Source organism: Rhinolophus sinicus, chromosome 17, assembly GCF_057876585.1.
Source record: "Rhinolophus sinicus isolate RSI-liver-muscle chromosome 17, RSI-T2T, whole genome shotgun sequence".
NCBI classification, from domain to species: Eukaryota; Metazoa; Chordata; class Mammalia; order Chiroptera; family Rhinolophidae; genus Rhinolophus; species Rhinolophus sinicus.
The window spans coordinates 154229600-154256200 of record NC_142517.1 but is presented as its reverse complement, the minus strand read 5'-3'; the positions used below and the strand labels follow the sequence as shown (position 1 = coordinate 154256200).

The 26601-nt window shown below is 35.1% G+C and overlaps 1 protein-coding gene across 3 annotated transcripts in view; it reads left to right on the top strand.

Moving 5' to 3' along the window:
- Positions 1–26601, top strand: part of FIGN (fidgetin, microtubule severing factor) — a 124693-nt gene that overhangs the window by 7558 nt on the left and 90534 nt on the right. The window contains exon 1 of one of the 3 annotated variants that reach the window (XM_019727310.3): positions 14095–14926. The exons of the other annotated variants lie outside the window; for them this stretch is intronic. The gene's annotated coding sequence lies outside the window, so the exon portion shown is untranslated. Of the gene's footprint in view, positions 1–14094; positions 14927–26601 lie in introns of those variants that run through there. 3 annotated transcript variants of the gene reach the window in all.

The window sequence follows — 26601 nt, the reverse complement described above, 5'->3', positions numbered from 1 at the left end:
TTGCTGTTCTTTTGATTTATTATTAAGGATATCAACACATATTGTCACTTTCACTTAGGACTGGCTCCATAATTCTGGTGCTTGGTGCATAATTAAAATGTGGGGCACCTTATTCAAAAATTATGAAGAATTCGAGACAACAGCAGAGCATTAAAACAAGTGCAGGGCCCTATTGTGGGGGGACCCTGGAGGCCTGCAGAAGATTTGGGGAGATAAAACTGGCCCGGCCTTCACGAACCACAAACTTTTATGCAGGGCCTGCTTTGTGGAAGTCACTGTTTCCTACTTGGAGACTGAGTATTCCCTAGTTATTCCATGTGCCTCTGTCTAAAGAGATATTAATTGTTGGAGTAAGAGACTCAATGGGAAAATAGACTGTTAGGTAGGTATCTTCTGTTCTTTCTATACATGAAGTGGTGACTGAAGTATTTTCCTTTATCTCATGTTGCCCATTGTCAGCTGTGTGCTCCCATTTATCACATGAATTTTTGTGCAGATATTCTTAAAAGAAATTCTGTTTCATAATTGTTTGCACATAGGTCCATACTTAGATATGCGTTTTCCAGGCACAGGACGACTGGGGGTGGGGGTGGGGGGTGGATAGTAAGATTTGTAATAAGAACCTGGGAGTTTCTCTGTTGGCATGTACCAACACTATCCCACCTGTTTCAAGCACAAGTAAAACAAGTAATTTTAATGTAGAATCTTACATTATCTAAAAACATAGAAAATCCTGACCATTACACATTAAAAGCGCCACTCATTGAGTGCTAGTCAGGGAAGAGGGACAAACACAGAAATGATGATCTTCTTATAATAGTAGCAGTATTGATATTTGACATTAGAAAGTGGCATTGTGGCTATATAAGCGTGGTGACAGCTGTGGTAAAGAGGAAAAGTAACTCTGTCATGCAGGAACATTAACTTTGTGGTATGTTATGTTCTAATTGTAAACTTGATTTCTACGATCCAACTGGAATAACCCCCTTTTTCCGGAACAAGGTAGTAACCATCTATGATGACTCCTTTCCCCCTTGGTGTGAACATTCTGTGTTGATGGGTGGACAAAACACTTACATTGTTACTTCTCAAGATACTTCCCAATGAGATCAAGCTTTGTATTGCGGCACCTAAAACTAAATTTTGAACGCAAGCAGCTTTTTCAAATCAAACCTGAGATACGATGGAATGTCCAGCAAGTAATGGATCTGAGTGCACTTGAAGCTGCACCATTTATTTTCAAAAGATATTTCTCACATCAGATGACTCTGCCAGGAAGGAAAATATCAAAGACCTCGGAAAAGTAACTTCTTTTATGTAATCCAAGACTGGGGTGAGGGTGGGGGGCTTTAAAGATATTTCTGAGGAAGGGAAAAAAAATGAACTTATTTTGAATGCCTTGTTAGACTTCGTGGAGAGAAATATTATATATGAGACATTCTAAGAAGAAAAATCGTTGCTGTGTAACAGCAATGCTTTGCTCTCTCAGTTGATATGTACTTTAATGAAAGGTGGCTTGGAAATAACCATTAGTAAAAATTTAATCTTAAATTCACCTCACAGTTTAGGAGTCTTTTGCATTGAAGATATTGTAAACTTGAAATATTTTAGTAGGCAGTTAGCCACAATGTATATTTTTTAATGTTCTATTTGTGTAGCCTATCTCCACATTCTGTAGTATAATTGAAATTGGGACCTTCTTTTCTCACCTCACTTCTGTCTTTTAGTATGTTGCATTTTATATGAAGTGTTTGGCTTTGAAAAGAAGGAATGGGGTAAATATGTGGCAATACAGTGCCTTGGTGTGCCCAAAATAGCTGTTTTAGTTCTCTTCTATTTACCTATTCTCCCTTTCCATTTCAAATTGAAGTTAAGATTGTAAACTCTCTTGGATCATATACCCGAATGATGCTAAATTATAAACCTTAATTAGGTATGATTCACTGATTTTAATCTTACAAGATAATTATTCTGAGTAGGATAAAAGGTTCCCTTAAGATAGAAGGCATTTTCATTACAATCCCCATTTAAGATCAAACAAAGACCACTAAATAAACAGAGTACAGTTATGCTTTTAAGCTTAATAAGTTAATACTTTTGTATTTAAGTATATGGATGAAGAAATAGTAATATGGATAAAGGCAGTCTTGCTGTTTGCAAACATTAAATGCTTTTGATAAATCTTATTGCCAAGAATTACATGGATCCAAAGGAATCTTTTAAATGAAAACTACAGTTTTGATTACCTACATGGAATATGCTGTTGTGCACAGACACATTTCTTTGTGAAGGTATCGATGTCAGGGACACTTTTGGTATTTTTTTATGAGTAATTAGGTTAACGGGGTTAGTTAGAAAATGTATTCTTTCCTGGAAAATGAAAACTTACATTCAAGCAGAGGCAAAAGAATAGGACATATTCATGACTTTAAGTACTTAAAAAGATATTTTATGAGTCACTTTTAAAGAATAATACCCAATATGTAACTTGTTAAGAATAATAGCCATTTTTACTTTTTAAAGCACATCTATATTAAAACTGGCTTTCCGTTCGTGAGTCACAAATCTGGAGTCAATTTTAGGCCCAATTTACAAAAGATGTGGGTCTAATCCCCCCACCCCCCTTCTGTGGTATCCTAGGCCACTAGGGTTGGTGCAAAGTTCTCCTTTAAAGAAGACGTATTTTCATTCGCATTATTCAAGCAATTAAGCAACATTTTTTAGGGGAATACTGATATGACCCAAATATAAACATGGAGACCCCGAATGGCTGATATCCTTGTCTGGAAAACTAGAAAGAAAAAATATCAGAATTTTATATGTGTACGTGAACAGTGCTTTTTTTTCTCTGGGAAGATTTTAAATGTACTAAGAATGTGATGTGTTCCCTAATTGGAAAAATATGTTTTATGTAATTCTGAGAGTAGTAATCAACTAGTTATCAATATGAATTTATTTATGGATGGTAAGATAGTATAGCACTAAAGAATCTTATTGAGAAATTGATGTTTAGACTGAGCTTCTTTCTCTCTAGAAAGAAAAATTCAGTACATATGCAAAATCCCTTTGGAGATTTTGGGGTTTTTTTTGAACATCAGTGTGAAATCTCTATCACTAACATTTAAGCAGTTAAAGTAGTAGGAAAAAAAATCTGATGTTGAAAGTTCTTTATCATGCTTTGTTCTTTTAATAAGTCCTCAATGAGTGCATACAGTACATTAATGCTTGTTTTAAATTTTTGTTTTCTTTTATTTTGTTTTAGCATCAAAGTAGAAAGACCTTAGGGAGAAACTATTTTGTACTGTTCATTAAAAAAAAGAATGTCCAGTGAAAATATTACAAAGTATGGTATATGGGACAGTTTAGAATGATGGGCGAAACTTCAGGTTTACTCCAGTATAATTCTATTTAGTTGAAATCTACCGTACTGTTTCAGAATACCACTATTACCAAGCTCTCGTCTGGGAGGAGTTGATGATGTGTAATTGTAATGCACATGTGTACCTAAATACATATATGTCTTATATTTCTCTATGATTTCTACCAGCCAACTCTGCAGGTGTCCTTGTGCTTCGGGCCAGGGAGAAAAAGGTTTTCTTCTGATTTTATTATTTGCAAACTCACTGGGAACCTTGCTGTCTTGTCCATCGTCCTGCTGCTGGGCTCCAGTCATACCCATAGCTGTATACTCTTTTTAGGGCTGGGTTTTGTGTTTTAGTATTTATCTGTAAGAGTGGTTATTACTTGATCATTTGGTAAGTCAAATTTCACTTGAGCCACTAGAATATGATATCTATTAGGTTGGTGCAAAAGTAATTGTGGTTTAAAAGGTTAAAATAATTGCAAAAACTGCAATTACTTTTGCACCAACTTAATAGATCGTGAGGAGGTAGTTTGCATTAATTAAAAGGATATTGGGCAGTGTGGTGAGAGGAAAGCATAGCAGCGTTTCTTCGCATGGACAAAAGGTGAAGCATAACTTGTGGGAATGGGGAAATAGTTAAATGAAAAAGAAATTCTGGAGATGATGAGGAAAGCTAAGGGTAAGAGCTGTTTTCATGTGACAGTTGCTAAAAATGATATTGGCAGTCTAAAAATTAAATCTTAATAAAAGTACATGAGAAAACTGATCATTTGTTAGGAATTAGTGACTATACACATTAAATAGCACACAACACACTATAATCTAAACAAATTATATTCTCCTTTTTTTAAAATGGCAGGTTCTATATAAAATCTTAACTATATGGAATTTGTGATCACACAGTTAAAAGAAGTATTTCCCTCCCTCTTCTCCCCCATAATTTGAAAAAATATAAAAAATATACATGCCTTTAAAGATGATTCATATTACTCATACTCTTTTTTTTCTCCCTCAGTATACTCAGTTTGGTTATGCCACAAGTGATGTTACAGAAGAATCTATTGAGGATTGGGGTATATCTTTTTTAAGGCTTCTTTTGGAAAACAATGCATTTGTTACCATTATAGGAGTTCAAGTCATTAAAGTAGGTAGAGGTATGATTTGATTTGAACAAAGATTGATAAATTTTCTAATTACGCTGTAAATGCTAGCTGTACCTTAATGACCAAAAGAAAACAAACAAACAAACTTGCCAAAGCTTTATCTCAGACGAGTTCAATGCAAGTTTGGGGAATGACCAATTTCTCTCAAGCTTCCCTAATGATTCTAATGTAACATTGGGATTGAGAACCACTTCTCTGAACCCCAGATTTATACATTTCACGATATCTTAAATGTGTTTCTTTTAAGAAAAAATATCATTCGTCCTGGTTTGAGATAATAAAAATAGAGGTATCCGGAATTGAATCTACTAATGATATGTACCAGAGATAGTTCATTATCTGATTATGAAGTTCAACAATTTATGATGAATCTTGAGAACATTGCCACCGTTCTGGAAAACTTCCTTAGGAAAGTGACAATGGTGAAGAAAAGTGTCAGCAGTAAGTAAACAATCTATCATATTTGTGACCTTTGGTAAGTCACTCAACTTCTCTGACTTCAGTTTCCTTTTTTTGTAAGAGGCGAGTTGATCCAATGAATATTAAGACCTTTTCCAGTTCTATATAATCCGTGACTGGTTGGTCATAGACTAGTGAGCTTGATGGCTAATGAAAAAGAATTTTTGTTTCTCTGTAAGAAATTCCAGAAATTGTCTTGGAAAGAATGAAGGAAGCTCAAAGACCATTTGTCACTTTGTTAAGCTTTTCAGGAGGGATGGTAACCATTCATTAAATATGCTTACTAATTGGTTGCAAGCAATGTGTCAGCAATTCTTATGTCTTGAGAGTTGATGAGTATTACTTAGCCAATGCTTTTTCCCTGTAAGAAATATAAATTGACTGACCAGCAGATTAACTTAAGCAGTAGTGGAGGTACAGGCTTCAAATCCTTTTACACACACACACACACACACACACACACACACACACACACTCACAGATCACTATGAAAGTTGGATCTTTATCAAACTGGAAGCAATTCTATGTGTTCTCCACTGAATCCCTCACTAGTCTTTGTTCACTTTTTTACTCCCCGGAATGCTCTTTTCCACCTGTTGAAATACTACCAGGCTTTGGTATCTACCTCAAATGTTGCATCATCTATGAAAACATCCATGAGCTCTGTCCTAATCAGGATCCATTTCTTGGTATCCCCTATGCACTTTTTAAAAAAATCTCCGTTCAATCATTTGCTATGATCTTCTATTACAGATTGCGGGGCATTAAGGTTTCTCATTTATGAAATTGTAAACTCATTGACAGCAGACCACATCTAATTCATTTTTTTCGTTTTTAATCTCCTCCTTGACTGTACAGTGTTCAATAAATGTTTGGTGAATTGAATTGATAAAAGCTTGAAAGACTGTCACTTGGCTAATCTTTTATTAATCTTACTTTTAAAAAATTGGAAGATGTTTTTAAAAATATTTAAGGAACACATATTAAAAATGTGTGTTTTGTTTTAAAAAAATGAAATTTCTGTAGTCTTCATGTAATTTAATTACCAAAGAAAGACTTTATAAACCTGAAAAATAGTTTTGTAATTATATACTTAAAAAGGAGCTTACAGTCATTTATTCTATTTTCGTTCTCTGGATAGGAGAACATTTAAACTATTTTATAAAGACAGAACATTATAAGGATGTCTTTGAAAAAAATCTGACAGAACAAAAACTTATACCGTTTTGATTATCAGCAGTAATAACTGGCTTCAAATCACTATTCTCGACATAGTTAATTTTTTCCTTGTGTGTTTGGAGTCAGAAAAATTTGAAGGTACAGAATCATAAAATATTAGATAAGGAGACTTCCAAATCAACTTTTTGCCAGCATAGGCTTGATTGACTGTTGGTTATTTAGCTTTTGCTTGAACATGGGATATAAGCACCTGATGAAGCATGTCTTCCTATTTTGTTCTTTCTCTAATAAATAGGCAGTGTGCAAATATATGCCCGGAACTACTCAGAACACATAACCTTGGGAACATGTGATAAGATGTGAGATGCAAACTATCATAAGATGATACGGCAACTTTTGTTGAGTCTGTAGTTTATGAAATGTCATTGGTTACATTTTAATTAGCATATTTTGTTCTATATTTAGTATCTGACACTATTAATTTACTCTGTAATTTGTTTTGTGCTAAATACTGGGCAGTAAATAATTTAGCTGGGTTTACACCCAATGACCCTGTCTTCTAGTCGTTCAATTGCATTACCAGTTTGGTTTGTGTGCTTGTGGAGGGGTTAGTGTCTTTCTCAAATCTCTCATTAATGTTACAACAAATAGCATTACAAAATTTTCTAAGGGAAATTCAACTTGATCAAATGTTGAAATTGTAATCAGTTAGTCAACAGCATTTTATAAGTTTTCTATTTTATATTTGTGTGTTTGTACCTAAAGATGGATATACCAGAGAAAAGCACTTGTTCACATTGCTACATGAAAGAACTCAGGAAAAAACAAAACAAAGGTTCTACTGTCATTCTCTTAAAAACACAATTTTGCTAAGGAAGCCTATAACTTTTACTGAAAGCTCACTAGTTTTCTTCCAATTTGGGCTCCTCAGATCTGAAAAGTTCTAGATACTATATTACACTTCATATTGAAATCTAGATCAATGCACTCTGTATAGAAGAAAACATCTGCAGGGCTGATTGTTGAACTTGGATTATTATGAAGATGTGCCATTAAGTAAGTAGATAGATATTGCTTAGTTTATTGCATGCAAACACTACATTTTCATCAAATAGCTTCAGTAGTATAGAAGGATAATACAATGTAGGTAGAATAATAAAGATTTGAAACTGTATATTAAAAGTAGAAAAAGCATTTTTGCAGTTTGACTACAACAGTCTATTTAGTTCCTTTGTTAAATCTGCTCTTCTTGTTTTCTGGAAACCAATATATTTCAAGCAAGTTAAAATTGCTTAAAATATAAGTTAAAATCCACAAGACTGAGAGTAATGACTATGAATTGTAAAACCTTATGATGGAGACTTGCCAAAACCAAACTAAATATAGGAAAGATTGAAAAGATATGGGCTTAAAATTCTACCTGACTTACAACCAGGAAGTTGTGGGGTTTTAAACTAACATAAAAATATCTGTTCAGATTCTTCAAGCCTAAAATGTCAGCAATTTTTCCTTTAGTCCTCTCATAAAGGAAGATTGGGTGATTCTCTAGAGAGAATAGTAATGTAAGCTGGTGGCAAACAAAATGTGAGCCATGGTTAACAGTCAGTGGTCAGTAGTTTATTTTCTTGACCCTTCTATTTTTCAGGCCCTCATAAGCATAGTTGACAGCTTCTAGTAATTGAAGTTTTTGTCAGGTCTAGACATGGCAATTCTTAAAGAACTGGCTTAAAATCTGAAATGAAATTTAAAATTATTTCAGATGAATACAGCTACTATGTGTATGAGAGTGTATGTGAATGTGCGTGTGTGTGTGTGTGTATTTAGTGGAACAACCCATGAAACAGGTGACAGCAATGAGAGCTCTTCATTCTGAATGGTCTAGTTGGTAGCTCTATACAGACACCATCTAAGTGAGCCAATTTAAATCTTGTTCTAGATTCTTAAAGAAGTGGCCCAGGTCTATTTGGGAGGTGGCACTTGTTTGTCCCTTAGAGGATAGCTTTGGCATGATATTCAGTTGAAGATTCAGTAAACAAGCCTTATGAGAAATTAGTTAAAACTGAAATAAAAAATGGATATTGAGGTATATGGCTTAAATATATTTGGCATATGTGCATAAAGACAGTATTGTAAGAGGATTCTTTTGATTAGAAGAAAAATGAATGAAAAAAACAAGCTACTTAAAATTTACTTTTCTGATATGATTGTTTTTCTTTCAGTGACTGACCACGCCTTCTTTTAGCACTCAGTCTTTATCCCAGGTTTAGTTTAGTCATGTATATGTCCTTGGAGAAATGTAGCATCTTTCACAATATTTTGTACAAGTGAAATCAGATACCAGTTTTTATTGCAGAACGGAGCCCACAAATGTTTCTCTTTAAAGACATTTTTAATAGAAACAGTAAGGTATAAATCATTTAAGCAATTACCTGGACATTGTGGAAATGGGGCTTGGCTTGTTCTGTAGCCCCAGATGTTTCCAGATTCCAGTAATAACCTGGGCCAGATATTTACAGCTTAATTTTCTGTGCCTGTGCACTTGTCCACAAATGGCTCCTATTTCCCATTTTCTGTTGGACAACTGGGCCACTTAGAGGTAAAGAAAGTGATTTCAGCTTGCGTGATGACAAACATTAATGGTTATAATAAGTTGCTTCTAGAAACTTTGATCACTTAAAAATATATGGAGAGGCTAAACCTTAGAGGATTTTATACTATGAAATAAAATAAATTATTCAAATGGCATTTTCCTTTATGGATGAGGATGGGGCAAATAACCTCCCCCATCCCTCAAAATTATATTTAGCCTTGATATACTATGTGATAAAAGTGATTTTCTTTTTTTTTTTTTTTTTAAATGTGTCTTCTGGCACTGGTTGGGTTATCATGCAGGCTGCTGGTTTTCTTTGCATCACTACGCCACAGTTTTTCTTGTTCTTACTAGAAACTAAACAAATGGAAAATAATGATTGGTAACCATCTGCTCTGCAGAAATTTCACATATAGCAGTTAACTCTATTTTATAAAACAAGACCAAATGAGTGAATTCTACTGATGCCAGTAAATAGCAACATGCAGTAGAGCTGTGTTTGGACAAAGCAGGAGCGTAAGGAGCCAGCATTTCATTATGGGAAGTCAGTCAGTGGGGTTGTGGGGCTGAATGTGCCCAGGCACTTATGTGTGTGGTAGTATATGTGCGCGTGTGTCTGTGCTTGTACCGCATCTGTGAAGAGAGTGGTTGGTTCCTCTCTACCTGTTCCTGTGTCTCCATTCTTGCCCCTATTATTCCAATCAAGTAAATGAGAGTAATGTAGATGCACATAAATCAATTCAGGCACATCATCTTATATCCATTTCTTTGCTTAAATAGTAAAAATCCATAAAGTCATACAGAATAAAGATTTGTAAAAGTATGTAGTCTTTAGATCAGAATCATGATTTCCTAAGCTGTACATATTATACTGACCAGTGGCTAGCCAGTGCAGCTTTAAATCACTCTGTTGTCTTATCCGTTGCCTCAAGAATACTTTAACTGGAAATCAGATTGAGTATATGTCCAAAAGATATTGACAGGCAATGATTATTCATATAGTTGCTATTGAAGTATGGATACTGTATTGAGGGAAGACATAATGGAATAGACAGAAGTAAATGGTTACAAAGAATTTATTCAAATGGACCAGGTAAGGCCTGATTTTTATAGTTGTCCATAAAATCAATCAATCTCTTTCTCTCTCTCTCTCTCTCTCTCTCTCTACTGGAATCTGTTTACTCTATCAATATACTTAGACACTCAAAACATACAAATTTTCTATAACTTTCACTTATTTGATACTGGGATTTTGCCATACAGCAAGAAAAGTTGTTTAAAATGGGCAGTATATTGAGTTCAGAGGACCCATACAGTTCATAAATTCTCTGGTGTCTACTGGATTTTTCATCAGGGAGACTTCCAATAAAAATGATCTATTTTAGAAATAATATTGTTTAGTAGGTTGAAATGTGGTGTAATAAAATTAGACCTTCAGTCTTCTAAAGTTACTACTTAGATGGCACCCTTGGGATGGTAAAATGGCTGTATAAGCAGATGAATCAGACAGTTCCACTGATGGGTACATTTGTCAGTCTCTGTTACAGATATAATATATTCTTATATCTGTAATCCTGACACTGTTACATCCAAATGAAATCAACATGAGGTTGTCATCTTTAAGCAAATATGTTAAGTGTTGTCTTTTGTGCTTTGGATTTGAAAGAAAGGGGCCCAGGGGAGGCAGCATCATGCAAATGGAACAAATCCCATTTCTTCTGAGCTGTGCTGTTTTTCCCCTCCATGGCAGCTGGCTGTGTTATCTTTGTGTGTTTCTCTGAGTGCTGACAATTCTTTCAGTGATCTAAGTTAGGGCACATTAGAAAGTGGAAGCAGCTGTCTGTCGCTATACTGAGAGACGTGTTTGCTCTACTGCAAAGATGAAGGACCATGAATCCTTGACACACTCCCCCCCTCCCCCCTGTACTTTCCAACATGATCAACATTCAGACGCACAGATTGTCTGCTTGGACAGTTTTTTGTTCTGACTGACAGCATCTGGCATAGACAAATTTAAAAATACATAGCATGCCTTGCTTGGAATTGGAACATCCCTTCTTTATTAATCTTCTCATTTAAACCATTCATTTACATTTCAAGAAAGGTTACAGCTTGATATGGTTGAAACGTTGATTTTTAAATGAATAACCTTCTAATGAAATCTCTTGAATTAGTACCAAGCAGCTAGTGTTCATTAAAAATTACACCCGATTAACATGGCCTTGAAAGCCTGAGTGGAAAGGGATTTCTTATTGTTTTAATCCACAATGCAATCCAGTGTTTACCTTTCTGCCACAAAGCGAATAGAAATGATGCCTGTACTGGCAACACTTCTGATACTGAACACAACTATGATATCACCCTTAAGCCGACAAAACACTTGGCCTTGTTTAATCAGCTTTCTTTCCCTTGGAAAACCCCCAGAGGTGGTAAAAAAAAAAATAAACATCACTAAAATATGCCACTTTCAGATCCTCTCTCTCTCTCTCTCTCTCTCTCTCTCTCTCTCTCTCTCTCTCTCTGTCCCACCCCTCCCCCACCCCCAAATACTATATCTCTATGCCCAAATTGGGGGGGGGGGGGTCGGGGGGGAAGTAAAAGAGCTTATATGTTTTCAGATGGAAAAGTGGTAGAAACAATTTCAGATTAACACATTCCCTCTGACCCCAGGATGGTGGATATACATTTATTTGTCTGCATTACTTTAGTAATAAAACATAACAGTGCAAAAATTGTTCTCTTTCTCTGCCTCACGTCAACCCCCCGCACACACTCACGTTTCTTATCCATTTTCAATTCCACAGCCAACCTTAGCAACATGCTTGTCTAGCATTTATGTAAAAATAATATGAAAATGGGCCATATCAGTCTGTGGACTTTGAGTCCGGGGGTGGGGGTGGGATGGGGGAAGGGGAATCCTCCTTTTATCTTATATTCTAGACTTTTCATATCACTGTGGATTTCAGATGTAACTACTCAATTGCAAGTGTGGCCACAATAGTTCTAAGGGGGGTGTGGAGGGAGGGGTGTTGCAGATGATAATTAAAAAAAGAGAACTGTTCAAGTGCTAGGTAGTAAATATTTAAAGCAAGCATGCTGGTTAATGTGAAAAAATAGGCTTCACAAAGACGTTCAATTAACAGTTGTAGGCAAAGAGGTGATGTATTTCTTCAGCACATGTAAGAGGTCATTTGCTTTAGGATAAATTTTGGCGAATTTCACAGAAAAATAGATGCTGAAATAAAAATGAAAACAAATTACAGCTTCATATCAAAGGTACTTTTACCTTCTTGAATATGAGAGGGGAGAACATGATGTATTTTTATTCCAGGATTATATGTTATTTTTAAATTTTACTAATTTGTATATTGTGAACTTATTTCCTATAAACTGTTCTTTCAAACAAAATAAATCCTGGTAATTAATATTATCTTTGAATCTAGAGTTAGCTTACTCCTCCACCCCTCGACCTCAATCTGGGCTCTAGAAATTTAGGGTAGACACTGGTTGCTGTTTTTCATTTATTTTCTGTGTTTTTGTTGTTGTTGTTGTTGGTTTTCCCAAGAAGCTAATGGCAGGGAATCAAATCTGAGTAGATTTAGTTCCAGCGTTTTGATTATCAGTGAATGGTTTATAATCAACATTTATATATAAATCACTTCATTTGTTATTTTTCATTTTGATTTTTTTTATGATCAGGTTCTAAAGGTAGTGCCAATATGCATCTGTAAGCAAACTGGGAATGAGTTAGAGTACACTATTCCCTCGGGTAAAAAGCCAGGTTTAGCGGTAATGCTTTTAATCTGGACTTGTAGAGGATTCTGGAGCATCCATAGATCTGCTCCAGTAATTACCATACCCCAAGTGGCACTGGAAGAGACATTTGCCTAAAAAGTTGATGTCTTCATTACGCTGTTTACATTTTAATTAGAAACATGAAAATTACTGATTCATACAGACAACTATAGTTTAAGTGGTTTCGTTCACCATCCAATAAATCATTAAAAAAAGAGAACCAACCCACAGTTGGCATAAATAGTTTACTAGGAATCATTCATGGGAATAATGTGTTGGCACTATAAGCTGCTTAAAATATGTTTTTATTTTACCAGAGGTAGAATTTGCATATAAATTAGAGAATGGCATTTTAAGTTGACAGTCATTTATGCAGAATACCACCCACATGCAAATACATATATGGGTGTTTGTGTATGTTTTCTATGAGTTTATAGGGTTTTGCAGTATTGTGAATGTGGAAATATACTGTGCCTAGTCTTATCAGCTTTTAAAATGCACGTCTTCTTTTAAAACCCATTCAGAAATGTTGTGGGTGTTCTATATATGCATATCCACAAACATATCTTTTATCTCTTGGGCAAAAGCAACTTGCAATACGAGAAATGTTTATTTCTTGTATGAAGATGTCTCGAGAAGGAGTTGCTCTTGCACTTGCCCATTCATTCCCTTTCCTCTCTCGCATTCTCCCCTAACTTTTGCATGTACTTGTCAATGCTGCTGCCCTAAAACTGCTCCCACTCAGAGCGGCTGGGCTGGGCTGAAGCAGGGTGGCTGTCAGAGTCCATTCCTGAGTCAGCAGCACGTCCACTGCCTGAATCTTGCGACAGTCACTCATCCAGTTTTCCCCTCCCCAGGGGACAAGCGTCCTCCTCATCAGCGAAGAGGAATGACCCTTCTGTCTGGCATGCTCAAAATCCCGAATCTCCCCACTTCAGTATGTGAGTTCAAATCCCCCCTCCTGGAGGCAGGGCTGGGACTGCAGCTAATGACTCCGAGATGCAGAGGGTCAGTGCACTGGTGAGCGGGTGTACTGAGGCATTGTGCGAGCTGAGTTGTACATTTTCCCCCTAACTGTAGACTCCTTCCCCTCCCTTCTCCTCTCAAAGCCTTTATTATAGATCAATATTATGTAAAAATGAACCAGGAATAGCCACAGCCATTAAAAGCCATTTTTCTTTTTTGTTATCTTTGTTAGAGAGTTTTTGGCATGGCTGAAGGAGGCTCTGTTATTATTTTCTGGTTTTTGGTTGAACGAAGCATACAATGAGTGAACACTATTTACATCACCTCACTGTAACATTTACATTTTAGGCCCATGTTTGCTTTGCAGTTTAGACCGATGGGCTGTAGGTAACAATGAATTAAAAAAAAAAAAAAAAAAATATATATATATATATATATATATATATATATATATATATATATATATTAAATAGGAAGGAGGGTTACACAGGTGTTGTACTTGAAAGGCTATTAGAATCATTGTTTTAAACTTTGGAATGTGAATATATTACATTGAAACTCTTGCTAACTGCATGATGTGATTTCTGGGAATTAAAGGGAGTAAGATTAATTCTCATGAGTTTGCTGTGGATGATACGTTTTATGCTCCGTTTCTGTATCTTTTGGCTAGTCTGTCTTAAAGTTCTAGGGAATCGCCAAAGTTTTAAGATGGTAATCGGTTATTTTGTGTTGTCCACAAAATTTGCGAGTTTATTAAAAAGTCACTAGGATCATTTTCATGGTAATGCAGGCAATTGGTCTAGGTCATCAGACCAGGACTTTTAAAACCAGTTCTTAGTGCTTTGCATTTACCAGGCAGAGTTCCTGAAGTCATGGGTACTTGCTCATTGGTGTGCTGTGCATTGCCTCTTTTTTTAGAGGTGGGGGCAGGCTGGACCCTTATTAGGTCTCTGTACTTCCTAGATGCGATTAGACACAATAGTCGACATCTGTAAGGACAGAAACATGCTGCTTACTTGTACACACGGCAAAATTCTCATAGTTCTGTGCTGGCTGGGAAATCCTGTCTGCTTTATGCAGTGTGGCCCGAAACAGTTGTGTGGTGAGGGAATGCTGGCTGCTGGCCAGCCATTGACTATGAAATCCTGGGTACCTGAGAGCTTATCAGTTCTTTTGCTTTGTAAAAGAAAAAAGTGATGAAAATGTTGGTAAACTGCCATGAAGGTTTAAGGCTGCTGGAACAAGGAGCCGTGTAATCAGATTGGAAAATGGAGCTTGAGATTCTCTGCATGGAGAGCAGCCGTCTGTGGACCCCGTGAGCCGCTGTGCAAGTGCCCAAGCTGACCACTTTGTTAGCAAATCAGCTTGTTTGCTGCAGCAGCAGGGTGGAAAAGACCAGAGCTTGTGATGGTATGTAACGGAGGGAAAGCTCTTGCATGGCACAATCTAATCAGCTTGCAATTAGCTCAGGCTCTACAGTCACCTTCTTAATTTTCTTCTTTTCCCCCTGTTTGTGTTAATACTGTGCACTTTAAACAATTAAGTAAGGGAAGTAATCCTTCAAGCAAATCAAAGCCATCCTTTAATTTTATCACCCTGCTGAAAAAGTATCAGGTGGTCCACTGGTCTTCATCAGATGCTGGAAATTCTCCGGCTCACTGTAGCATAGAGAGGGGCTTTAACCAACTGATTATTTTAAAGATAATCTTTCTGATATCTTGGCGAGGGGGGCAGAAAATGGTACATCATTTAAACTAGCATTGAAGTTAAAATTAATGTGAGAGGAGATTACGAATGCCTTTTAGTTTATATATACTAGTGAATCTGTTTTATATTTTTAACAACCAGAGGCAGGCTGTGTGTGTGTGTGTGTGTGTGTGTGTGTGTGTGTGTGTGTAAGAAAGATCTGTGTGATATGTCTATGAAATCCTTTATGCTGCTGTTTATTTAGGCATTTCTATACAGCACCTTTCTGAAGGCTGTGATGACATAGCCACTTGTACTGGTAATTCTACTACTTCACCTTTGGCGAACTTGATTCACCAAGGTTTAAAAGAACAAGGATATCATTGCTGATCAAATGTGTTACTTGTTAATCCTTTAAAATAAAATTCAGATCATGTGGGAGAGGTGAGAAGAGCAAAGCATAGGTTTGCAAAATCGGAGTAATAGTTTTACATTTTACTTAATTCAAGGACAGTGACTACTGAAATACACTTAAAAAAATGACACCTATGTATATAAATAAAATAAATACATCATCTCATAATATTACATAAGCTACCTTGTTTCAATTTTCCTCTCCCCAGAAACAGGCTAAATGTTTGCTAAAATTTTATCCATGTGCATGAATCTTTAACCAGATATGTTTTATTAGGTGTTTGTTGTGAGGTGGAAAATGGGCATTATTTCATGAATGTTTATTTTAGAAAGCAGCACAGGGAAATAATTAGCTTTTAATGGTTATTGAAGAATTAGAGTATTTTAAGTAATTTTGCTCCAAAATAGTCAATTCCTTTCTGGGGGTTGTTTGTGTTAATAAAAATGAACATTTTTATTAACAATAACAATGAACAATATTATTGATATCTGATTACATTAGTATTGTATTTGAATTCTCTCCGTTTATTAACATAAGAATTTATTTGCTTTATTAAATGACATAAAACTGTCTCCTTTTTGCCTTCAGCAAAAAAATCTCTCAATTTGTAACCAATCATTTGGACTTTTTTTTTTTTTAAACAAACAATTCAAAAAGTTTAAATGTTCATGTATTAATGTTGTGTGAAGGATAGCATGACTTCTGTTTTACTATCCTCATTTGATTACATGTCTTACTTTTGTATTTGGAGGAATGAATTTAGTTTGATACAAAATGAGAATAGTTAAAATAAAGTGCATTTAAAATTAGGTAAGCTTCTAAGTTTGCCTCAGGGTTTTGCTGGTGTTGCATCAATGTGTCCTTTTTTGGTGTTTTGAACTTTTTTGTTTTTAATTAAAAAAAAGATTAAAAGATACATATATCACCTGCATACATCTTATGCTGCAAAGATTCACTTTATATTCTTTTAGAGGACAAACTCCATTAGATATGCACTTACTGTACATTGGATTGTAAATCTTACAATTTAATGGTAATTCAGTGAGCAGTTATTGCTTCAGTGGCCTTTTTTCTTTCTTTTTTGTCCCATCTCACTTGTGAAATAGGGTTACCCTTTACAAGTGTCACATCCATAGATTCATCTTTTGTACTTTGTAGTTGTTCCTGGTGCATCATTCTTAAGTTAAAAAAAAAAAAAAAAAAGCAAAGCGATAGAGGAACCATGTGGTGGAAGGAGGGAGTGTGTGTGTGTGTGTGTGTGTGTGTGTGTGTGTGTGTGTGTGTACAGGGGTTGGGGGCTGTTGAATAAGGGGTTCCATGCTCATGCCAGAGAGAGACAGAGACCCAGAAAGATACAGGAACTCTAGCAACTGAATAATCAGGAGGTTTAGCATCAGTCAAACAGATTTAATCTCTTTTTCTAAATATGCATTTCCTCTAAGTTCGTTCTCAATCTAATGTTCAGTTTTCCATAACAGATTGCATTCTGCACTTGAATTCCTGGAAGTAGAAATGCTATCTGATTGGTACAAGTCTCTTTGCCTTGCTTACTTACACTGTTAATATTCTTATTCTTTTTGGACACTGAAATACTTTTTTTTTTTTTTTTTGTAGAAACAATATACACATTCATAAAGAAATTATAAAGGGATTCTCCTTTTGAAGATAATGAGTTCTTTTCAGGAACTGCAGGTTACATGGCGCACAAATGAGCTCTAAGTGGGGGGATTTAAAGTCCTGCTACAGCATTTAATTTCTTGAAGAAAGGAGTTCAGTTCAAGGTTAGCCTGTTATTGTGGCACTGGCAACTACTTCTCGTGTCCCCGTTCTTCTGCCAGCAGTACTGCACAAAAGGCAGTCATTTTTATTTAATACGTGGGGAGGTATTAATCACTGCAGTATTTTCTTGCAAAAATTTATCCTATCATATTCATTGTTTCACTGCCCATGACAATAATAGGTGTTTAATTACTCAATAAGAGCCATTTATATATTCCATTTTTCCTGTGTGCTGGACAAATGGTATTGATTTTATACTTTGATGCAACATGAAACTGTATTAAACACAATTAGAATTCCAAGTCTGGTAAAATATACATTTGTTATGGTAACTGGACTTGCTTTGAGAAACGGCAAGCGTCTTCTAATCCAGGCGATGCCTTTGGTGTAAAAAGGACGTTTGATTTTATTGCAGCTCTGTGCTTAAAAATGAATGCTCTTTTTTTCTCATGGTGTTCATGTGAGTGAGTGTGTGTGTGTGTGTGTGTGTGTGTGTGTGTGTGTATGCATGTGCACAGTGTGTAGATTTTAGTTTTAGTGAAGCAATAAAGAGTTTGTGTGAAATGAAAAGGTTTGAAATGGATGGTTCTTTGTAGTCAGACAAACCACCGTGTACAGATGAACACTGCCTGTATAATTTTGTAATTGTGTCTCTTTAGCTAATGCTATAGGTCTTTGTTTTACCAATAAATAAGTTATTACCTAGGGTGAGGCTGGGAACCGTATGATATGAAATAGCACCTTCATCTCATGCTGGATTCTGGTTTACTTCCTTTTGAGGTGTTGAGGAGGACCTGCCAAATCCCTATGGTGTCGTAAGTTAAACATTGGGTTTTGTCAAAATTGGCGCTAAATAAAACCTTGCATTTAACTGCCACTACTATATCACAGCCAGGCACTGCGAAATCTCGCATAGAACTGAACTCAGTTCTGTTTTCCAGTAGTGGTGCAAGTCCGTCTGTGCTTGGCTTTACCAATGTATTTTTCACAAACACATTCCCACCTGCATTTGGCATATCCAAAATCACAATTGGAGAGGCCTCTTTTTTTGGTCAGTGTATTCATTGCTTATGATTTTCAGCTCCTTACAGATTTATTTCCTGAGGAGGCAGGTCATTTAGCCTTACCAAAATAAACAGCAAAATAAACCAGGGACAGACCAGAGGTTGCCTAATGTTCATATTTTTTTACTAATGGGTAGCTTGTATCCTTGCTAAATCTTACTTTCTACTTCTAAGGAACACAGACCTCCAGGCTGAAATGTCCCAGTTTTGGAGAGTTATGTGGATGGTGATCCTTATCCCTAAGAAATAGAGATTGCCCATTGACGCAGTTGCTTTCTTCATCAGGAGGGTATTTTATTTTCCAGAACTCTAGTGATTACTGCTATGACATTAATTAATATCACTACTTTGTATGGAATTTTTTAAAATTTGTGTAGCAAGCACACAACTGCAGGAACTGTTTTAAAAATACTTGCCATTCACTTCATAGTTACAGAAACAGTCTCAGTCAATTGTTTGTTAGTTGTAATTGAGCATTTCTTTAGTTAATATTTGTATTGTGATTTTCCTTATGGACTGTCATATGACAGCATATGTTAACATTTGTAAAGCAATAAGAAAATGAATACAAATAACAATTTATATCTGGCTGATATACTTTTTCTTTTTTTGTTTTTCCTGGAGCTTCTAAGAGTTAGAAAAAAATAAATTGATTGGCCTCCCCATTTTAAAACACTATTCTATTTTTTGCTTGTAGATGTGGAACAGCCAACTTTCATTCCGGAAGCATGTGTTACATGTTTATTTTGCTTTATTGGAGCTGGGCGGATACTGGCAAGAGGAGGCTTCTAGGGTAATGGAATCTGAGTTCGCTAAGTCCTGGGCAGGCAGATTCTCCATCACTCAGAAAATCACTTTCTTGGGCTTCTAACAGCTGGGTGGGGAATGCTGTAGTTTGTAAAGTAGGATCATGCTTCGAAGGGGATAAAAAAAAAAAAATCTAGAAATTTCCAAACTTTCGGCCTTTCTCCTACATAATGAAACCAAGGTCCTTTTGATTCTCTGTCTGGGTCCTAGGCCCCTGGTGATTCCTTTGTGTCCTTTCCAAATGAACTGTTTGTATTTTATATTTCTGCTTAGACAAATCATTTATTTATTGAATAATGTGAATGTAGGTTCAATTAAGTGAAAGATGATCCCATATTCTTAGCTAGTTGTAAAGTGGATTCCATGAAGAATTGGTATAGAGGCTGTTTTATGGCTAAATATTACTTTGTAAGAAGGCTTGCACTGCGAAGAGGAGTGTGTTGGTTGCTAAAGAGTTTCTGCATTTGGTTTTGGGCAGCACAGCTCACTTAACTGCAAGATGGACGTATGTATCCTTCTCTGTGTTTGCCAAGGGCCTAGCTATGTGGTATAAATGGAAACTTGGCTTTATGGGGACGCTGAGTCCCCAGTATGGCACTCAGTTTGTATGAAGACTTATACTCTAGCAGGCATATGAAAAACACCCATTTTCATTTTCAGAGTCCTCTTTTTGCAAACTTGTTTTTCACTACTGTTTAGAGCCCTCTCATCTTATTTTAAGGTAAAAAAGGGTCCTGGGTCTGATAATCTTTTATGTCTAGCCATAAGATCTATGATTCCATAATGTCTCATGAAATCATTCATATACACACATACAAATACATGAGCTGCTTTATTTTCAATATGAGAAGAGCAAAAATAATACCAATAGTAGCTATAACAGGTTTTTTTCTCTTGTTAGTAGGGAGCTCAGTCTCCCCTAGTGGGGGAAAGTTAGGCACACAAAACAAATACATTTTCTTAAAAGCTTTGTTTATGCTGGCACCTAACGTATCAGTCACACCCTTCCTGAATAAACTGACCAAGTATTTGACTGGGCAAACTAGTCATTTCAACTAGGGGATCTGTTGGAGAAGGTTTTGTAGAGAATACCTTGGACACAAAAGACATCTATTTTCAGAACGTTACTTTTGTTGTGTTGCCTCACAGAAACTTCCCATATCCTAGTGAACAATAAATATAGTCTACATGCAGCTGTTGCTTTTTAAGCATTCATATCGTATGTATCATTTTTACAGAATCCCTTTAATTTTTTTTTTTTTTTTTTTTTTTTTTACTGGGGTACTATAGTATTTGTTTGTGGAAGGATTCGTGGATTCCAGTGTGTTTTATGTCTACTTCCTTTTTCTTTTTCTGCCCTTACAGATTTTCTCTCCAAACCTCTATACCACCCACTCCTATCCTACTGTTCTTCCAGTCGCCTCCTCCTAACCTTACTTTAGCTGTTTGAATAACAAAAATCAATAAGACTATTAAAGTCATTTGGAACTTTTTAAAAAAGAGAAATAATATTTTAATTACTACTGACATGCCAGTTTGAAGCTCATATCCTCCTTTATGACAGTTCAGTTTAGAAACTACATTGCTTCATTTCAGTAACTTTATTACCATTTGGCTCAGAGATTGCTATTTCGCCTTGGCCACAGATTTCATCAGTTGCCCGGTTCACCTTTGTCCACGCTATACTTGTGAAATGACCTCGTCCGTTAGTGCTTGTCAATAGTAAATTGCTATATTCTGTGCCTAGAAACACACCAAACGACTACAACTCTTTATTGAATGATTGAGTTTGTACTAAATTTTTTAAAATTAAAATTTAGTTTGAATAGTCTTAATTACCACTTACTACTAGTTATTAATAATTAAGGCACCGGTTAGGGTCAGCTCTCTTTTATCATTCTTATTTGTAATAGGAACATTTAAACATTAGATAGCATGTGGGTGTCTGTATGACAAGTATGTTTTCTTTGGTGTTTCTCCCCCTCTAATTTTCTAACTATTCTATCAAAATAACAGTGAGTGAAGTGAATTGGTCAAGGTTCAATTATTCTGATGAAATCATATTAATTTTCTTTTTGAGAATTCCCAATGACTAAGTCATCTCTTCACAGAAAGCTCATTTGAAATGGTAAGAATTTTGTGCTGTTATAATATACAAACACAGAGGATTCAATATCAAAATGTGGCTTTTTTTCTTAAACTAATTATTAAGATAATCTTAAATATAGTTTTCTTTTGAGCAAATGACTAAGGCAATATATTTCAGAATACTTTGAATTTTATGATTATATCAAGAGTAGATATATCTCTATTAAACATGTAATTTTCTTAACTATAAATATATACTTTTCCTCACTATAAAATTTACATGAAAAGAAAAAAAAAATGTCTGCTGTTCACCTCTTTTCACGAATTGTTTGGCTATTTTATATATTTAACAAAACATTAGCACCGTTGGTTTTGCCGTAAATAGGTCACTATTAAGTTGCCTAAAAATTAAGGTAAAATAAAAGGCCAGGAAATCTCATTTATATGAATTTTACAATGATGACAAAATATCACTGTTATTTCCCAAACATTGTTTGATACATACTTAGTTCTGGCTGAATAATTCTGCAGAGATAATTTTAGTCTACTGAGAACACTTAAATTATAAATTCTATCTTTTTGGGGTTATTAATCTTCTTTATTTTTGTTTTGTTTCTATAGCTTTGAAATAACCTGGTTTCAGACAGTTTCCCTACTAAAATAAAATGAGATTTAAATTGTTGAAGAAAATACGTCTGACAGATAAACATGGCAAGCCTGGTTGTTTTCATAATATTCGGAATGTCCTGAAATAAAAATGGTTGAATTTTATCCCTAAATAAAAATTAAGAATAACAGTACAATAATTGTATAATTGTACATTTGATGTTAGGCAATGAGGATAGGAAAGAAACATTCAGATTTCCCCTACTACCACTAGATACAACTGATGCTACCCTTGCTGTGACATTCAGGAATTATGAAGGTTTCATTAGTTTGTTTCAACCTTTGGACTTATTTGCTAAATATAAATATATATATGTGTGTGTATATATACATATTCATATGTATATATATATATATGGCAAATATGTAGTTTTATGTATATATATATATATATATATATGCCATTTTAAATGAGATTATTGTCTAGAAAATAAACCTTAATAAAAGCCTGTTTGAAAGTAAAATTTTGTCAAAATTTCAGCTGACAAAGATTTCCTCTGTGATGTACAATAACTGGTATTGCAACATTGCTTTTCCTGAAAGACTATGATTTTTAGATTTCATGTAGCTCAGGACAGAATTTTAACAAATGAAAACCATATGGAGTCTAAATGTAATTTGTTGGGATGATATGCAGAGAGTAGTATTGTGAATTTTGTATTTTAAATGATATCTTTTAGGCTCACATTACAAAAATAAAAATTAACATAGTCTAAACCTGAAATAAGTACAAACAGTTTCACCTGTTTGAATCATAATGTTTACGTTTGTTTTACTATACAGTACCTACATTTTCCAGTAAGTAGAACAGTCACATTTACTACACAATATTTGAATGGCTTGTTTGTGCCCATGAATACTGTCACAGTTTAAATAAAATTATTACTGTAAGCCACCACTTTTACATCCTTGGTTTTACCTTGTTGAGTATCTGGGGCAAAGTTTCAAGGCATTTCTTTTCATGCTCATAATCAGTAACTGCTATTAATCAAAACAAACTTCTTTAAAAAAATAATTCATATAGAAGTAAAAATGGGTAGAAATCACCAACATGGATAACTAGATGAATTGTGAGTTCAGATTTACTTGTAGGTAAGTTAAACATTAGAGCCATGAAGTGTAAAGTTTGTGTAGCATTTAACAAGACTTGGAAGAACATTAAAAGTAATTTATGTGTAATATGCAATACTAATAGGGCTTCACAGAACCCCAGAGAAAGCTGCAAATGTAATTCAGGATATTCAGACTCCCTGAGATGTTGAGATTATGTTCTATGAACACCAAAATAAAGTTTCAATAAGGTTTTCTTACAACCATATAAATTCCCAAGAGGAAGAGAAATGAAAATTAAAAAAAAAAAAAAAGTCCAGCAGTATAAAAATGCACACAGTTACAAGTGCGATGAAGAGAGAGTTTAAGGTTTTATTTTTTCTGTAGTGGTTGCATATCTTAACTGGATTTTATGTTAAACCAGTTATGTTAAAAACCAGACATGTACATAGTGCCCCTCTCTTGTCACTGTGTTAATGGAAAAAAGGTTGAAGAGATAAAGAAGAGAAAAAGGAAACCATTATAATGAAAGATTTTGAGTGCTGCTTGAGAGTTGTGGGGAACAATCTTGCATCACATCTGTTAGGATTAGCCAAAAAATCGCAAAGCGTACACACACACACACACACACACACACACACACACACACACACGGCTGTAATTAAAGCTTTGAGAATTGAGTTCTGCCATTATCTGATAGTTAGAGGTAAAAATATAGCCTCTCTGAATCTCAGTGGTTTTCATCTTAAAATGGACGACTTTCATTGGAAGATTTCTAAATTATATTCCAGCTCTAAAACACGATGAGGATCTAAGTTTCATTCTACGAAGTTCCATTTGAAAAATTTTAAGAACGTGGAACTGATTGTGCCACTCAGTTTTTCTAGTGGATGTCAGTTGTGCAACACACAGCGCTCCCTGGTGTGTTACTTCTTAGCCTTCAGGAAACGTTCCCACGCCGTGGGCCGCAGACCTGAGAAATCTTGGGCTTATTGCTGATGTTTCTCAGATTTGCATGTATACCAAACGTATGTTTGTCACACAGGTTTTTTTTTGTTTTTTTTTTAAATACATATATGGTGTTTCGTGATTAGAATGAAAATATGCATGTTTAGGAGTATCACAAAAGTGTCACAGAATTCACTTGTTCTCAGTCATTTTCTCCATCAATGGATGCTACAAGTGAAATCAATATTTGGAATCTATGATTTTTTTTTAACATAAAAAAGGGTGGAAACCAGTAATTTGAGATGAATGTGTACTCACTGGGAGTACATTAATTCCATATAATGTGCACTATTAAGCATTGCCCTGGAAGTTGTGCCATCAATTTTTTTCCAAGGGTTTTGGAATATCTAGTTAGGGTTATGGCTCCATTTCCTGTCAGAGTACTTAAAATATTCTGTTAGCTTAGTATTAGTAGTTGTCTTGTGAACTCCTTCTAATGGTGAATAATAACTGCCATTTATTGGGTGATTATTAGGCACTTTGTGTGTCTGTGTGTAGTATGTAAATAATTTTCCCATTTTGTAGATTAAGATATTAAGGCAAAAAGATTTCAGGTATTTAGTCCAACTCTTCATTTCAGATTTAGCTTAATGTCATACACAGCTCCCACAAGGAAATGTCTGACAATATAGTGCATGTTCTGAAATGGACGTGTCATCATCACAACAGAATTGCCTCTCTGTGCCTCAGTTTACCCAACGTTGAAGTAGAGAAACATTTTATCATTTAATTTTACTTTTCTTGCTAGGATAATGTGTGAATTATTTAATGCTCATAAAGAAGTGATTTGATGAGGGGAAAGCGCTATCTAAATGCTAAGTATTATTTATTATTCATGTAAGCATATTACTGTACCCTTCAATCACCTTTTTTTTGGATGTTTCAAATGGGCAATTACTGTCTCTTTGTGTAAGCCTTTTAAATTTTTTAATTTAAATTAAAAGTTAATCTAATTTAGGAAAACTGCCAGCTGGAAAGGAACACAGATTTTTTTTTTTTTTCTTCCTTTCCAAACAAAATAGCAATTCAGAATCGACTCTCTTTTAATATAGTAATGTGGGTAGGCTTTCCTGGGGTAGTGGTATTAGGAAGGAGGGCTAATTAGTAATGGCTGCTTTGTAATGCTGATAATTTATGTGTTAGGATTAGTGCTGATAATAGATCTGATTAGGTGGAATTAACTGATATTTAAAAAGATGGAGATTCCTTTGTTTATGAAATCTCCAGTTTGGGGTACAAAGTATAGCTGAAGTGGCCGGATCCTTGAAATCTAGTTAATGTGGTTTTTCCATAATACAGTGCCCAAATATGACCAGGGTCAGGAAGCAGTGAGGGTCATTTGAGTTCAAGCAGCCCTTTTCATCTTACGACCTGACTCAGGAGCCCTACAAATAGAAAACATCAGAGTTCGAAGATCAGAAATGTCAAGTGTGCTTTAAAAAAGGGAAGACATACTTACCTGAGCTCTTCAGTTAATATCTAGCAATGCTTGATGGGAAGATCCTTCTATAACTCTCATATAACTGTTGACTGAAAAGGAACTGGTTTTCAATTTAAGATAGAAAGTGAAAAAAATAAAAACGTTAAAGAAAACCAGTTCCCTTAATTCTGCCCCCCCCAAATTTGCATATTCAACTCTTTTCTTTTAAAATAATCCATTTTAAATACTCCCTAACACTATTAAATTTTTAGGAAGTATGCTTAGAAATCACATTATTCAGTTGCACAGTTTCAGTTGCCCAGCAGTATCATTAAATTCTCTAGAGTGATTCCAGTCCCATAAAAAGTAGGGACCCCTTTACATTGTTTCCATATTCAAATGGAAATCTTTTTGCAAGTTAGTAATTAAAGTATTTAACCTCTCTCTCCCTCCATTTATTAGAAAAGTCTTTTTTTCTTTACTTTTTCAATTACGAAAAACTGCTAAAGCCAATCAACCATTTATTTTGATAAACCGCTTGTAACAGTCTCAGCTAAATTCTGCAAATAACAAAAAAAAAAAAAGCTAAATAATCACCGTGAGCAGATTTTGCAGAGACCTTGCTCAACCTGTTCAGGGATAATTATGCCAAGCTTTTAGTATGGGGCAAAGGAAAACATAAAATTAAGGCATGAAAGAAAGTCTACCTATTTTGAGAAAATACTGGGATAATTGGTACTCTTTTTATTGCCATTTTATTATAGAAAGATATTGTCTTGCCATGAAATACAGGTTTACAGCAATGAAATAGTACTATGCGGGGTTGAGGGAATTTCTCTGTTAGATGGATTGATTTAAAATGTAATAAAAATAGCAAATTGCTAAATAGTGAATCACACTAAATAGTCAAATTAGAGTTCATTATTTAAATGACTTTTTCCCCCTTTTAATCATATGTATTCATAATTGCTTTGTTTCTGACAAGTACATTATAGGGATCTCTCTCTCTCTCTCTCTCTCTCTCTCTCTCTCTCTCTCTCTCTCTCTCTCTCTCTCGTTGCATTTAGAGTCGCCTTTGGTTTGGAGCTACAAACCATAAGCT